At 46.8% G+C, this 15290-nt stretch overlaps 1 protein-coding gene and 1 pseudogene across 1 annotated transcript in view; one reads left to right on the top strand and one right to left on the bottom strand.

Annotated features, from left to right (window-relative positions):
- Positions 1-15290, bottom strand: part of LOC148220015 (transcription factor RFX3-like) — a 233390-nt gene that overhangs the window by 182060 nt on the left and 36040 nt on the right. The gene's annotated exons all lie outside the window — the stretch shown is intronic.
- Positions 7427-11818, top strand: LOC148220016 (uncharacterized; annotated as a pseudogene).

The following is a 15290-nucleotide window of genomic DNA, read 5'->3' as shown; positions in this document are numbered from 1 at the left end:
CCCTTTTAATTATTTTAGGTCCAATTCAGACACCTTCAGGCAGGAGATATGGGGATGAGAATAACAGTTCTTTACTGGTATTTAACAAAGCAGAAAAAACAACAACAGCTATAAAAATTGGCAACAGAAACAGTCTAGCTCCACTCCAGTCCCTTCTGGCCGCAGGCCGTCTCCCTGTGCTGTTACCGGTGCTGTGGGGGCAGGGCAGGTCCCGCGCAGTTGAAGAGGGCTGGGTGATGGCGGCCGCGGCCCAGGGGAGAGAGGGGATGGGGAAAGTTACTCCCCCCCTCACGGTGTCGGTCGTGGTGCTCAGCAGAGTGTCCGGAGGTAGTAGGGTGAGCTGGGAGAGCAGCAGAGCGATGTCCAAAGGCAGGGAGCGTGGATCTCAGCGCTGGGATGGCAGGGGAAGATGCCAGAGCAGAGCCCAGGTTGTCTTCCCACTCCAGGAGCCAAGCGAGAGCGAGTCCCCCGCTCCAGACCCCCCCCCCCGTCCCACCTTTCCTTTTCCGGTTCCCCCCCCCCTCCCTCCAGCCACCCCCCTACGAGAGAACATTATCTGTCGTTTTAAGGTGTAGCCACAATTACTTAGCATAACAATGGGAGAAATTCCACAGAAAGAAAAGCAAAGCATTCAACCCCCAACAGTGGGGGATAGGGGGACACTGGAAAAGGAAAGGTGGGACAGGGGTCTGGGGCGGGCTCTCGCTCTCTCGCTTGGCTCGTGGAGTGAGAGGAGGACGGCATCTAGCATCTTCCCCGCCATCCCAGTGCCGAGAGCCACGTTCCCTGCTGTCAAACACCGCTCTGCTCCTCTCCCACCTCATCCTACTACCTCCGGACACTCTGCCGAGCACCCCGACCGACACCGTGAGGGGGGAGTTGCTCCTCCATCCCTCTCACACCTGGGTCACTGCTGCCATCACCCAGCCCTCTTCGATTGCGCGGGACCAGCTCTGCCCACAGCACCGGTAACTGAGCGCAGGGAGAGGGAGCCTGTGGCCAAAAAAGGGTCTGGAACTGAGCTATACTGTTCTGTTTTGTTGTCAATTTTTATAGCTGCTGTTTCTGCTGCTCTGCCTTGTTAGATATCAGTAAAGAACTGTTATTCCTATCCCCATATCTTCTGCCTGAAAGCCTCTGATTTGAAACTATAATAATTAGAAGGGAGGGGGTTGCACTCTGCATCTCAGGAAAGGGGTTCTCGCCTTTCCTTAGAAAATACCTGTCTTTCAAACTGAGACACTGTCCTTGCCATTTCTTGTACTGGGGAGGCCAGAACTAAACATGTTGTCTCAGTAGCAGAGTAGAGAGGAAGGATCTACCTCAAATCATAGCAAGGCTCTGTCTAATGCAGCCAGGGATACTCTTGGTCTCTTTTGACATTAGGGTGCATTTCTGGCTCATGTTCAGCTTCTTCTCCATCAGGACACACATTTTCTTCTCCCCAAAGCTACTTTCTAGCTAGTCATCCTGCAGCCTGTATTGGTGCTTGGGGTAAATCCTCCCCAGATGTAGGACTTTGCATTCCCACCTGTTGAATATCATGAGACACTTCTCTGCCAGTTCTTTAGAGTGTAAAGATCTCTCTGAATGGCACAAAAGACATCTGGTCTATCAACGGCTCCTCCCAGTTTCATATCTGTTCCTGGGGTTGTTCAGCCTGGAAAAGAGAAGACTCCAGGGAGATTTTATAGTGGCCTTTTAACACTTAGAGGGCTTCTAAGAAATATGGAGAGAGACTTTTTAACAGGGCCTGTAGTGACAGGAAAAGGGGAAATGGTTTTCAACTGATTTAGATGGGAAAGTGATTTAGATGATCTAGTGAAAGGTGCTCTTGTCCATGACAGTAAGTTTGCTGATGATACCAAACTGGGGGGAGCTGCTGAATCTCTCGATGGACAAGAGGCCTTGAAGAGGGATCTGGATAAACTGAAGCAATCATCAATGGCATGAAAATTAACAGGTCCAAATGCCAGATTCTGCACCTGTAACAGAGTAATGCAGGGCACAATTATAGATTGGGAGAGTAGTGGCTGGAGAGCAGCCTTGCAGAAAGGGATCTAGGGGTGCTGGTTGACAGGAAGCTCAATATGAGTCAGCAGTGAGCCCCGGCAACCAAGAAGACAAACCTCATCTTGGGGGGCATTAGGAAAAAACTGACCATAAAGGGATTCCCTGCTCATGACAGCGGGATTGGACCTTTAAAGATCCCTTCCAACCCAAACCATATGATGATGATTCAGAGAGCTATGGCCTGTCTAACTACTGATGGTAGAACCCTCACTCACTCCTGTAGCTGACACCACAGGCCCCAGGGTGCCTACACTCCCCAGTCTGACTCCAGTAGCTGGGCACCAAATTTCACTCACACACACATGGGTCTCACCAGCAGCTGGCACCTGTTCCTTGCAGTACATATATTGTCCTAGTTTCAGCTAAGATAGAATTAATTTTCTTCTCAGTAACTGATACAGTGCCGTGTTTTGGATTCAGTATGAGAATAATGCTGATAACACATGGATGTTTTGGTTGGTGCTGAGCAGTGCTTACCCGGAGTTAAGGGCTTTTCAGTGTCTCATACTCTGCCAGGGAGGAGCTGCACAAGAAGCTGGGAGGTACATACTCCAGACAGCTGACCTTAACTGCCCAAAGGGATATTCTGTACCACAGAATATCATGCTCAGTGAATAAACCTGGGGGAGTTAGCCAAAAGGGGCCAATTGCTGCTCAGTCAGTGGGTGGGTGAGCATTTGTATTGCACATCACTTCTTTTTCTTGGGTTTTACCTTCCTCTCTCCTTCTCATTTTTATTACAACTATTAGCAGTAGTATTAGTATTACCATATTACCATCACTATTATTATATTTTACTTTGTTTCAATTATTATACTGTTCTTATCTCAACCCACCAGTTTAATTTTCTTTCCTGATTCTCCTTCCCATCACAATGGGGATGAGGGCAAAGGGAAGTGAGCGAGCAGCTGTGTGTGGTATTTAGTTGCAAGTTGGGGTTAAGCCACAACACATACACAGAGGACAAAGAGTGAGATTAGGCAGGGCAATAGTTATGAAAACATTTAAAAGGAAAATATAAGAAAATAGGACAGGCTGCAGTGATCAGGCACAGGGCTCAGCCAGACAAGCATACTGACTGGCTCCATTTTACCTGCAACTGGGAACTTTTATCCTCCTTTCTGTCTATCCCTCCTCTTTGTCTCTCCCTGCTTCCTCTTTCCCCTGTAATTCCCTTAATCAGTTTGTATAGTTCTATCAATTCCTGCATCCATCCTAGTTTGATGTCTGGGATCCCCCCTGGTTTAACATCTTATCAGTTGCAAAGTCCATGTTGATCTTCCAGGAAATGGTGCCTGTAGTTTCTTGACAGTCCATTAATTAGTGTGACTGGACAGGTTTGTTTCTTGTCATTGTCTCTCACTTCCATTGTATTGGAGAGCCAGGTGAACCCGTGTCATGTTGCATCTCCCTATATGCATTGGATATGGTACATTCCGTGACCCCTGCAATGTCCTGTAGTCTGTTCCCTCTCCCTCCTGGCCATACCTGGCTGGCCGGGATCCAATTTCTTCCCGCCCACCTTTCAGACCCTAGAAAAGACCTGTGCCCCCTGAGCTCGTGCTTTTTCCCTTTCTCTTTCTCTTTCTCTTTCTCTTTCTCTTTCTCTTTCTCTTTCTCTTTCTCTTTCTCTTTCTCTTTCTCTTTCTCTTTCTCTTTCTATGTCCTGTTGCTCCTGGGGAACCACAAGAAATAAACCCTGTAACTTCCTCAGGGGAAAGAGCCTCTTTTGTTATCTTATTTACGTCCATGTGGCAAGGGCCCAGGAGGCTTCACCCTAACACCTGAGCTAGTTCGGAGGAAAGGATGAAGACCCCATAAGGGCCAGAAAAAGCCACAGTGTCATGGTTTAGGAATGGTACTCCCCAATTTAGTGTGCCCACTGAGACTCTCCAAATCACACTGCTGCTTGTTCACTCCCCCTCCTTCCCCTGTGGCAGGCTGGAGAGGAGAATTGGAGGAACAAAAGGTAAAGATCACAGGTTGAGAGAAGAACAATTTACTGGAAATAGCAATGAGATAAGAAAATTAAAACTAACAGCAAGAATATTATTTAAAAAGGTTTGCAAAAAGAGAGAATGATTCACATGCAAAAAATGCTCACCATGGAGCCAGCAACAATAAACAACACCAATCATCTTCCCATCTTCCCCTCACCACATTTTCTCCACCAGAAGGAACCCCTTCTATGTGGAAGAAAGATTCCCTTCTCCCTGCCCCAAGCAATGAGGCAGTATTGAATAACTTTCATGTCCTAGCTGCACCCCACCCCAGCTACTGCAAAAAATTACCTCTGTTCTGGTTGGAACCAGAACAAGAAAACATGGAAACCCCCTGACAATAGACAATATCCAATCACTCTCTCTGCCAGACTACACCAACCCCAGAAGAGACTCCCTTCCTCCCACCCCTGATAATGACATGAGGTGATATAGAATAACCTCCAGGTCCTAGCCATGCCCCTCCTGGCCAGAACCAGGACAACCTGGAACCCTGTCAAGTAGCTAGTCAAAGGCCTGTTGAACAGGAAAGCTGGAAGCTGGTCACTGTCCATACTCAAAGGAAGGCTCCTCTGCCTGAAAACTTGACAATGACAAGTAGGACTGGCACTTTTTACAACAGGTATGAAGCCCTGGAACCAGAAGGACAGTCAACTGATGAGGTAGAGGAAGGTCCTTCTGGGATGGAGGGGCCACCTAGGGCAACACAATCTACCCCCTGCATCATGACCACCTCTGTTAAGAGAAGAAAGGTAGTTGTCATACGTGACTCCCTTCTAAGGGGAACAGAGGGCCCAATATGCAGACCAGACACAACCCACAGGGAAGTCTGCTGTCTCCCAGGGGCTCAGTTAAAGGACATTACTGGAAAACTCTCCAGTCTAATAAGGTCCTCTGATTATTATCTGTTATAGGTTCTTCAAGTCAGTAATGATGAGATAACAAAGAGAAGTCCAAGGACAATCAAAAGGGATTTCAGGGCCTAGGAACAACTGGTTGAAAGATTAGGAGCAAAGGTAGTCTTTTCCTTGATCCTTCCAGTAGCAAGGTATAATATAGAAAGGAACAGGCAGATCCATCAGATCAACACATGGCTCCCAGGCTGGTAAAAACTTTGGGTTTTATGACCATGGAGTGATCTACTCAACACCTGATCTACTGACACCTGATGAGATGCACCTATCTCAGAGGGGAAAAATGGTTCTAGCACAGGAACTAGTGGGACTTTAAACTAGATTGGAAGGGGAAAAGGATGAAACCAGGCTTGCCAGTAATAGACAGTGGGATGGTATGCCAAAACATGATGAGGTGAGCACTAGTGGGACCCCTCAATCAGCCAATTGGCTCCATGAGGTGTCAGCTACAATAAACCACACCTGAAGTGTTTCTATACCAATGCATGTAGCATGAGGAACAAACAAGACAGGCTCAAAGATTTGGCCCTGTGTTGATTTGGCACAGCCTGGTTTTTGGTAGTGGGGGGGGCCACAGAAGTGGCTTCTGTGAGAAGCTGCTAGAAGCTTCCACCATATCCAACAGAAGCGATCTCTGATGGCTCTGAAGATAGACATGCTACTGGTCCAATTAGAGTGGTTGGTAACACCTCTGTGATGACATATTTAAGAAGAAAAAAAAACATAGTGCATGCATGGGTTTTTTTCCACGGGTGGCGAGGCACACCCCCATGCGATGGGCTGCTGTGGCCACTGCCATCCTGACGTGGCCCACTGTGAGCCTTGCCTGCCTGGTTGCCCCTAGTCAGCCGCACCATGGGCAGAAGGGCAGGGGTGGAGGGGGCAGCTTCTCCTTCCCAGCACCCCGCATGAAGAGAGGTGTTAAATAGCACCAGTGCAGTGGCAGCCACCACTACCAGCCTGGTGGTGGCAAGGCCACATGGTCAGAAGCGAAAACATGGTGAGCAACTCTCCGGTGTGAAACCTAGATGAAATCAACCTCTCAGCGCTGCAGGATGCTGTAGAAATCTTTGAATTAGTAGAACTTGTTGGCAATAGTACCTACAAGCAGCAGTTTTTCTTCTAGTCAGAGAAGAGGAGAAAGTGAAGACATGAGGAAAAACATGACAACATCAAGGTCAGTGGAAAAAAAGAGAGGAAAGAAATGCTCCAAGCATCAGAGCCAAGATTGCTCTGCAAGCCGTAATGAAGACCATGGTGAAATAAACTATCCCCCTATAATCCATGAAGTCCAAGGGGGATGCAGGAATCCACTCACAGCCCGTGAGAGAAGTGCTCATGCCAGAGTGGGTAGATGCTAGAGAAAGCTGTGATCCAGTACGAAACCCAAACAGAGAGAGGACCCCGGCTTCCAGAGATAAAGAAAGCATTTGTTCCCAACCTAGAGCAGCCTATCCTTAAAAGATTGCACCCTGTGGACGAGTGACCCATGCCACAATAGTTTTGGAAAAACTGTTTGCCCATGGGAGGGACCCCATGTCATACCAGAGAAAACACTCCCCTCCTTGACCGAGCAAAAAGAAAATCTCGAGTGACAAACTAACCAAAATCCCCATGCTCTGTCTCCCTGCACTGTTGGTGAGAAAGTGTCTTGGGGTGACTGTATGATGTCTATATCCCCAAGTCATCTGTTCTGTTGGTGTTGAATATTAAATTCTGCAACTTTAAGACTGGTTCCAGGAGTGAAGGGGGGGAAGAAGAAGTGCAGAGTTTGTTATCAGAGACTGCACTGGCTCCCCTGCATTGCTGCTCACAGACTGTGTTGTCTGCGGTGGACAGCGAGAGAGAGCTCTCCTTTGCTCTTGGTTAGTTTTTTTGGCTAGCTGAGGCAGAGAAGCCCCCTGGATTGTTTTTTTTCGTTTTTCTTTTTTCCTGGAACTGTTTGAACCTGCTCTGGACTGAAAACCCAGAAGAGCACCGGGAGCTCATACCTGTGGCCCACCAGGCTTGGCATGGGATGCGGCATTCCCCAGCACAGGAGGGACTGAGAACAGACTGAGTGAGCCAGGCAGCCCACGGAAAGAACTCTTCTAAATCTGTCATCTCCTCAGAACGGCAAGAAGTTTTACTGTTTGGTATTGTTCATTTTTGTGCTGGGAGGTGTGTTGCCTGTTGAATAAACCGTTTTTCTTTTTTCCACTTTTCTCCGAGGAGGTTGTTTTTTTGCTTTCCCTGAGCCGACTGGGGGAGGGACTGCTTGGATCTTTTCTTTTTTTTCCTAGAGGGACCTCATTCAGAGGTTTCCTCCCAAAGTTGCCCTAAACTAGGACAAATACTTTTTGGCGCCCAACGCGTGGCTCAAGAAAGTGGGGGGAAAAAACTGTTCTGATTGCATTTTGGTTATACTTACTCTGTATTGGGGTAAAGCAGTCAGTAACCATGTTGTTTGAAGTCATAATGTCTGTCGTGTCTGTCAGGGTGGAGGCCTTTATGGGTCTCGGGTCTCTAGGCTTTTTTGAAGTTTTAATACCTTTCTGGTCTCTGGGCTTATTTTCTTATCTGGAAATGGCTCCAGTAGTGTCCCTAACATGCAGTTTTTTCAGTAGAGGAGCACGAATTAGAATAGCTATTGTGCTGGGCTCAGTGATAATGATTTATAGAAAGTTTATAAAGCTACTGGAGTTTGTTCCAGGTATTTATGGTTTATGGTTTCTTCGTCCTACCCTTCATCCCAGTTCCAATAGTATGTTTTGGGGGTTCATTAGTAATTGCACCCAGTTTGTTAGAGGAGGAGCAGGGCATGAGGCTTTTCAGCCTTTCCTTTCCTTTTTCTCCCTTGAATCTGCGAAGTAATTTTTTGAGAATGCTCAGTTTCCCCTGAATGTCAAGGATATCACCTTCCTGGTATTTAATCTGGTAAGCTTCCTCTACATAATCTGCAGCCTCTCTAGAATGAGGGCTGAGATGTCCAGAGGAGCTGATGGGACCCCTGACCCAGGAGTAGGCCCAGGCGTGGAAAATTCTGAGTGGTGTGGGGAATGGGAGAGAATGGGTAGAACCCTGAAGAAATTTTCTGATCCCTCAGCCTGGGAATTTTCACGTGAACAAATTCAGAACCCAGACGAGGTGGGGAAATATCTGGAAGAGAAGTGCCATGATGATTCTAATGAGAAAAAGATCATTGCAATAAACTGGATGCTGGCATATCCTTATCGCACACTGCTAAATACTGTAGGTGAGCAGAGAGAGGCAGAGGGGCAGGGAGATAAATCAGCCAATACCCCAGTCACTCAGGCTGTAGCTAAACCAGATAGTAAACCTAAGCCACTGGCAGTTGCTGCAGGAAGGAAGCACACCAGCAAAACTGATGGGCCAGTGGACGATGATGATGAAGGGGAAGGACCCTCAAAGCAGGCTTCTGACACAAAATCAGAAGTCAGGGCAACTGGTACAGGATCAGAAGCCAATATTGAGTCCTTATCTCTGAAAGACCTTTGTGGCCTGAGAAAGGATTACACCCGACAACCTGATGAATCTATAATTAGTTGGTTATTCCATCTCTGGGATGTTGCAGGTGAGGCTACAATTCTGGATGGCACTGAAGCCAGGCATTTGGGATCCCTGTCACATGATCCTGTCATCAACCAAGGAATGATAAGGGGGGCTAATCCTCAGAGTCTCTGGGCACGGGTCCTGGGAAGTGTGGCACAAAGATACCTGTGTGCAGACAATCTCTATATGCAGCAAACCCAATGGAAGACCATACAACAAGGGATTCAACGCTTGAGAGAAATGGCAGTGGCAGAGATTGTCTTTTCAGATGACCTAACAACTAGGAATCCAGACTTGGTACCATGTACACCTGTGATGTGGCGAAAACTTGTATGACTTGGGCCACATGAATACGCTTCTGCTTTAGCAATAATGAAGCGGGACGAGAGGGAGGAGACAGTGCTGGATATGGCGAAGAAGCTCCGAGCATATGCAGATGCCGTGCATGGCCCAACACATGCCAGAATTGCAGCTGTGGAAACACGTCTGCAGAAATTAGAAGATAGGATGGAGGAGAATCACAAGACACTCAGGGAAGAATTCAAAGAAGACTTTCTCCAAATTTCAGCTGTACAGATCAAAAGTTCTGGCCCCAAACGTAAACGTTCCCCAGATGGGGAGAGAAGACCCTTCTCACGAGCTGAACTGTGGTCTTTCCTGCGTGATTCTGAAGAAAACATAAAGAAGTGGGATGGAAAACCTACTGCTGCTCTGGTAAAACGGGTGCTTGAATTGCAGGATAGCGTGATGCAGAGAGGGAGTTCCACCAAAAGGGAAGCAGCTCCAGTTGCCCGTAGCCAAACAAGACATTCCACCCCTTATCCCCATATCGTCAGCTTACTACCATATCTGATACACACACTAATTCTATAAACACATACATCATACACATATATATATACAAGATAGAGCTATAGACAGACAATGACAGTGATATTCAATAGTAATATTTACATATGGTTCTCACCCAACAATTAGATCTCCCTGAGGTACACATCGTGTTGTCCCATTGTCTTGGGGTGACTGTATGATGCCTATATCCCCAAGTCATCTGTTCTGTTGGTGTTGAATATTAAATTCTGCAACTTTAAGACTGGTTCCAGGAGTGAAAGGACGGGGGGGGAAGAAGAAGTGCAGAGTTTGTTATCAGAGACTGCACTGGCTCCCCCGCATTGCTGTTCACAGACTGTGTTGTCTGCGGTGGACAGCGAGACAGAGCTCTCCTTTGCTCTTGGTTAGTTTTTTTGGCTAGCTGAGGCAGAGAAGCCCCCTGGATTGGTTTTTTTTTCCCCCCTTTTCTTCTGTTTTCCTGGAACTGTTTGAACCTGCTTTGGACTGAAAACCCAGAAGAGCACCGGGAGCTCACACCTGTGGCCCACCGGGCCTGGCCAGGGATGCGGCATTCCCCAGCACAGGAGGGACTGAGAGCAGACTGAGTGAGCCGAGCTGCCCACGGAAAAAACTCTTCTAAACTGTCATCTCTTCAGAACAGCGAGAGGTTTTGCTGTTTGATAGTGTTAATTTTTGTGCTGGGAGGTGTGTTGCCTGTTGAATAAACCGTTTTTCTTTTTTCCACTTCTCTCTGAGGAAGTTTTTTGGTTTTTTTCCCCGAGCCAACTGGGGGAGGTACTGCTTGGATCTTTTCTTTTTTTTCCTCGAGGGACCTCATTCAGAACTTTCCTTCCAAATTTGCCCTAAACTAGGACAGAAAGAGAGAGAGGCTGGGAGGAGGAAAAAAAGTGTTTTAAAGGCTTATTTTACTTCTCCTTATCCTCCTCTGATTCTGTTAATAATAAATTTACCTTATACCTTTAAATTTGAACCTGTTTTTCCCTTCAAGTGTTTTTCTCCCAGTCCTTATCTCAACTCATGAGCCCTTTGTTAACTTTTTTCCTTCTCCCCTACCCAACTGTAACAGAAGAGAATGAACAAATTAGTTTTGTAGGTGCCTAGCATTTGGCCAATAACAAACCACAACAGCCCACACTCAGAGATTTGACATCATTGGCATAAGTGAAACCTGGTGTGATGAGTCCTGTGACTGGAGTGCCATGTTGGACAGTTACAGGCTCTTCACGAGGGATAGACAGGGCAGGCAAGGCAGGGGGAGAGGGTGAAGTTGTATGTATTGGAGGGGTTGGAACGTATGGAGCTTACAGATGGCAATGGTACAGTTGAGAGCATCTGGGTAAGGATTAAGGGACAACTAAATAATGCAGATGTCATTGTGGGAGTCTAGTATAGATCTCCTAGCCAGGACAATGACACCAATGAATTATCCTTTGAGGAACTAAGTGAAAACTCTAAATCAACTGCCCTTGTCTTTATGGGGGAATTCAACATGCTTGATGTTAACTGGGAACACCATATAGCTGGTACAAACAAGTCCAGAAGATTCCTAAGAAACTTGGATGATAACTTTATGGAACAAGTACTAAGAGAGCTGACTAGTAAAGATGCCCTCCTTGATTTTTTGCTTCTCAACAGAGAGGGTCTTGTGAGAGAAGTGAAGATTGGCAGCTGTCTTGGCCACAGCAACCACAAAGCGATCAAGTTTAAAATCTCTGTTGACAGAAGGAAGACTGCCAGCAAAACCTCAACTCAACATGACAAGAGCAGACTTCAGGCTGCTCATGGAATTAGTGAGTAAGGTCCCCATAGAAAATGCTTTTGGAAGGTGCTGGATCCAGTGCTGGTCGCTTTTAAACACCACCTGTTAAGGGTACAGAAGCAGGCAATTCCCAAATGTTGGAAATCAAGCAGGAGAGGCAGAATGCTGGTTTGGCTGAGCAGGGAACTTCCTCTGGGGCTAAGGCCAAAAAGAAAGGTGTATGCCAAGTGGAAACAAGGTCAGGTGACATGGGAAGAATAAAAGAGTGCTGCTTATCGCTGTAGGGAGATTTGTACAACCAAAGCTCAGTTGGAGTCGAAGGTGCCAGAACTGTGGGGGATAATAAAGTGGGTTTTTTTAAATCCATTTGTGGCAATAGGCAGTGCAGAAATTACATCGGCCCATTACAGGATGAGGATGGTCACCTCACAAACAGGGACATGGACAAGGCAGAGGTGTTTAATGCTTTCTTTGCCTCTGTCTTCAACACTGATGATAGACTAACAGGGTCCCAGTACCCTGAGCTGGAGGACTATGGCTGTGAGAATTATCAACTCCCAGTTGATCCTGAAGTTTTGAAGGACCTGCTGTTCCGGCTGGATCCTTATAAGGTTATGAGGCCTGATGGGATTCATACAAGAATCCTCAAAGAGCAAGGCCTCGCTTGAGGATTTTTGAATGGTCTTGGTAATCTGGAGAGGTCCCAGTTGACTGAAAGCTGGCGAATGTTGTCCTGATTTAAAACAAAAACCAAGAAGGATGACTCTGGAAACAATGAGCCTGTTAAGTCTCACTTCAATGTCTGGTAAGGTTATGGAGAAGATTATTTTGGGAGTTATTGAAAAATACTTGAAAGACAATGCAGTCATTGGTCACAGCCAGCATGGCTTCATGAGGGGAAAGTCCTGCTTGTCAAACCCAATTTCCTTTTATGGCAAGGTAACCCACCTAGTTGGTCAAGGGAAGCCACTTGATGTAATTTTTTGGACTTCAGCACAGCTTTTGATACTCTCATAGTATCCTTCTGGACAAAATGTCCAGCCCACAGCTGGATAAACACATAATGCAATGGATGAGCAACTGGCTCACGGGTCAGGCGCAAAGGGTTCTAGTGAATGGGGTGACATCAGACTGGCAAAGGTATGCTAAGCAAGTTTGCAGATAATACAAAATTGAGAGGTCTTGACTCCCTCAAAGGCAGAGAGGCCCTGCAGAGAGACCTTAATAAATTAAAGGGCTGGGCAATCACCAACCATATGAAGTTTAATAAGGGCAAGCGCCAGATTCTGCACCTGGGACAGGGCAACCCTGGATGTATGTAGAGACTAGGAAACAAGATGCTGAAAAGCAGCACCACAGAAAAGGACCTGGGGGTCTGTTGGGAGGAAAGAATTAAAACTGGAATATTTGGCAAGGAGGGAATAATTTCACTCAAAGTAACCTTGAAAACTCCACTTATTATGCCTAGTGTTTGTCCTCTGCCTGTTTTGAGAAGTAGAATTCCTATGTAGAGATAACACACTCTCACAGACATGCTCAAGCCTCCTGCTGGGAGAGAGATCATAAAAGCACAGCCTTGTGATAAACTGTGCATGCCCAAAGCCTTTGGATATATTGGGGGCAGCAGCTGCCCTGCCTTCCCCCCCCCCCCCACTGCTGTCCACTAGAATGAACTAAGCCTAACAGAACCTAACCGAGCCAATGTCCCCATGTGTCTCTGCTGCCCAGCGTTGTTAGCGAGGTAATGAAATAAAGTTGTGTTTTGATGGTCACCTTGGTTAGCTGTATGTGTCAATTCACACAGGTTGATGGCAAGTTGAATATAAGTCAACAGTGTGCCCTGGCAGTCACGAGGGCCAACCATGTCCTGGGGTGCATCAAGCACAGCATTGCCAGCCAGTCAACAGAGGGGATTGCACTGCTCTGCACTGGGGTGGCCTCACCTTGAGTCCTGGGGGAAGTTTTGGGTGCCACAATATAAGAAAGATATTAACCTATTAGAGAGCATCCAAAGGAGGGCTATGAAGATGGTGAAGGGCCTAGGAGGTTAAGCCATATGAGGAGTGGCTGAGGTCGCTTGGTCTGTTCAGCCTGAAGGAGACTAAGGGGAGACCTCATTGCATTCTACAGCTTCCTTGTGAGGGGAAGAGGAAGGGCAGAAACTGATCTCTTCTCTGGGGCACAGTGACAGGACCTGAGGGAATGGTTTGAAATTGTGTCAGGGGAGATTTAGGTTGGATATTAGGAAAAGGTTCTTCACCCAGAGGGTGGTTGAACACTGGAACAGGCTCCCCAGGGAAGTGGTCACAGCACCAAGCCTGACTGAGTTCAAAAAGCATTTGGACAACACTTTCAGGCACATGGTGGGATTCCTGGGGCTATCCTGTGCAGGGCCAGGAGCTGGACTTGGATAATCCTTGTGGGTCCCTTCCAACTTAGGATGTTCTATGATTCTATCATGGAGGAGAGGGTTTCATGTGATAAGAGATGAGAAAGGTGAGAGCAACTTGAGAGAGTAGAGACATAAGGGAGATGAGAAACGAGGCGGGGCAAAAGAACTGTGATGTGAGAGGCAAGAAGTATGGGGGGGATGAGAGGTGGGACATGAGAAATGTGACAAGAGACAAAATATGAGAGACAAGAGGAAATGAGAGATGGGAGAAAGAAGAAGAAAAGGGGAAGCCAGTGAATGAGAGACAGAATCAAGAGGTTAGAGGCTAGAGATGAGAGAGCTGCAACAGGAAACAAGATGAGGGATAAGACAACAGAGGCAGAAGAGAGAAGAGATGAGGAGAGGGAGACCAGGCAAGACAGGTAAGAGACCAGATGATATAGGAGCAGTGAGATGAGAGACCTGACAAGATGAGAGTAAGTGAGCAGCTGTGTGGTATTAAGCTGCCTACTGAGGTTAAATCACAATAGCCCTTTTTGGTGCCTGTATTGAGTTTACATGGCAAGCAGGGAGGCTGTGGGGGGGAGGGGCTTCTGTGAGAAGAAATCAGGAGCTGGTCCCATGTTTAATAGAGTCAGTTTTAGGAAGTTTGTGGTGCTTCTGTGATAGCATCTGACATCTGCTGGAGGAACAACACAGCAAGGTACAAACAATCCAGGAGGTTCTTGGAAAGCATTGACAATAACTTTCTGATACAGGTGATGGAGGAGCTAATGAGGAATGGTGTGCTGTTGGACCTTATACTGACTAAGAAGAAAGGTCTGGTTGGAGATGTGAAGGTCGGAAGCAGTCTTGGCTACAGTGACCATGAGATCATGGAATTCAGTATCTTGTGAGGAAGAAGCAGGACAATGAGCAAGATCACAACACTGGACTACAGGAGTGTGGACACACACTTAAGAGAGCTAGGAAAATTACAGCCTGGAAAATCTTCCAGGCCAGAGCTTCTCAGCTTAGTTCTCAGGCTGATAAGCTGGTTCAGCTTCAGCCAGGGAGAAATTCTCCCAGGATGATAACTTGGTCAAAATAGAGAGGAATTAATAACAAAGATAAAACAGCTGTTTCAGTGCATGACCAGGCCTGGGAAAGAAGTGTCACTCTCTCTGCATCAATCAGCTTTATCCTGTCTTTTGAGTTTTGGGAGACTGTACTTAAGTAGTGTGTTTTAGAATAAACTCGTCTTTCTTTCCTGTCCTGAGAGGGACCATGTAGCTGTGTGTCTTATTTCCACCGCATCTAAAGGGTTAATACCCTAATCCATGGCTACACAGGAGAGCTAACTTTGGCTCCTTCAGGGACCTTCTTGGAAGAATCCCATGGGAATGTGCCCTAGAGCAAAGAGGGGTATAAGAGAACTGGTCAATATTCAAGCACCACTTCCTCCAGGCTCAAGAATGGTGCATTACTATGGGCAAGAAATTGAGCAAAAGGGGCAGGAGACCTGCACAGATGAACAAGGAACTGTTAAAACTCAGACATAAGCAGGAGATACACAAGGTGGAAGCAGGGACAGGCCACCTGGGATGAATATAGGGATGTTGTCAGAGTATGCAGAAATGCAGTAAGGAAGGCCAAGGCCCATCTGGAATTAAATCTAGCTAATGATGGCATGGATAACAAGAAGGGCTACTTCAAATGCATCAATAACAAAAGGAATACCTGGGAAAATGTGAGTCTGCAACTGAATG

Source organism: Sturnus vulgaris, chromosome W (assembly GCF_052056855.1).
Source record: "Sturnus vulgaris isolate bStuVul1 chromosome W, bStuVul1.hap1, whole genome shotgun sequence".
Classification (NCBI taxonomy): Eukaryota; Metazoa; Chordata; class Aves; order Passeriformes; family Sturnidae; genus Sturnus; species Sturnus vulgaris.
The sequence above is the reverse complement of the archived record's forward strand: the minus strand, read 5'-3'. Positions and strand labels throughout refer to the sequence as shown.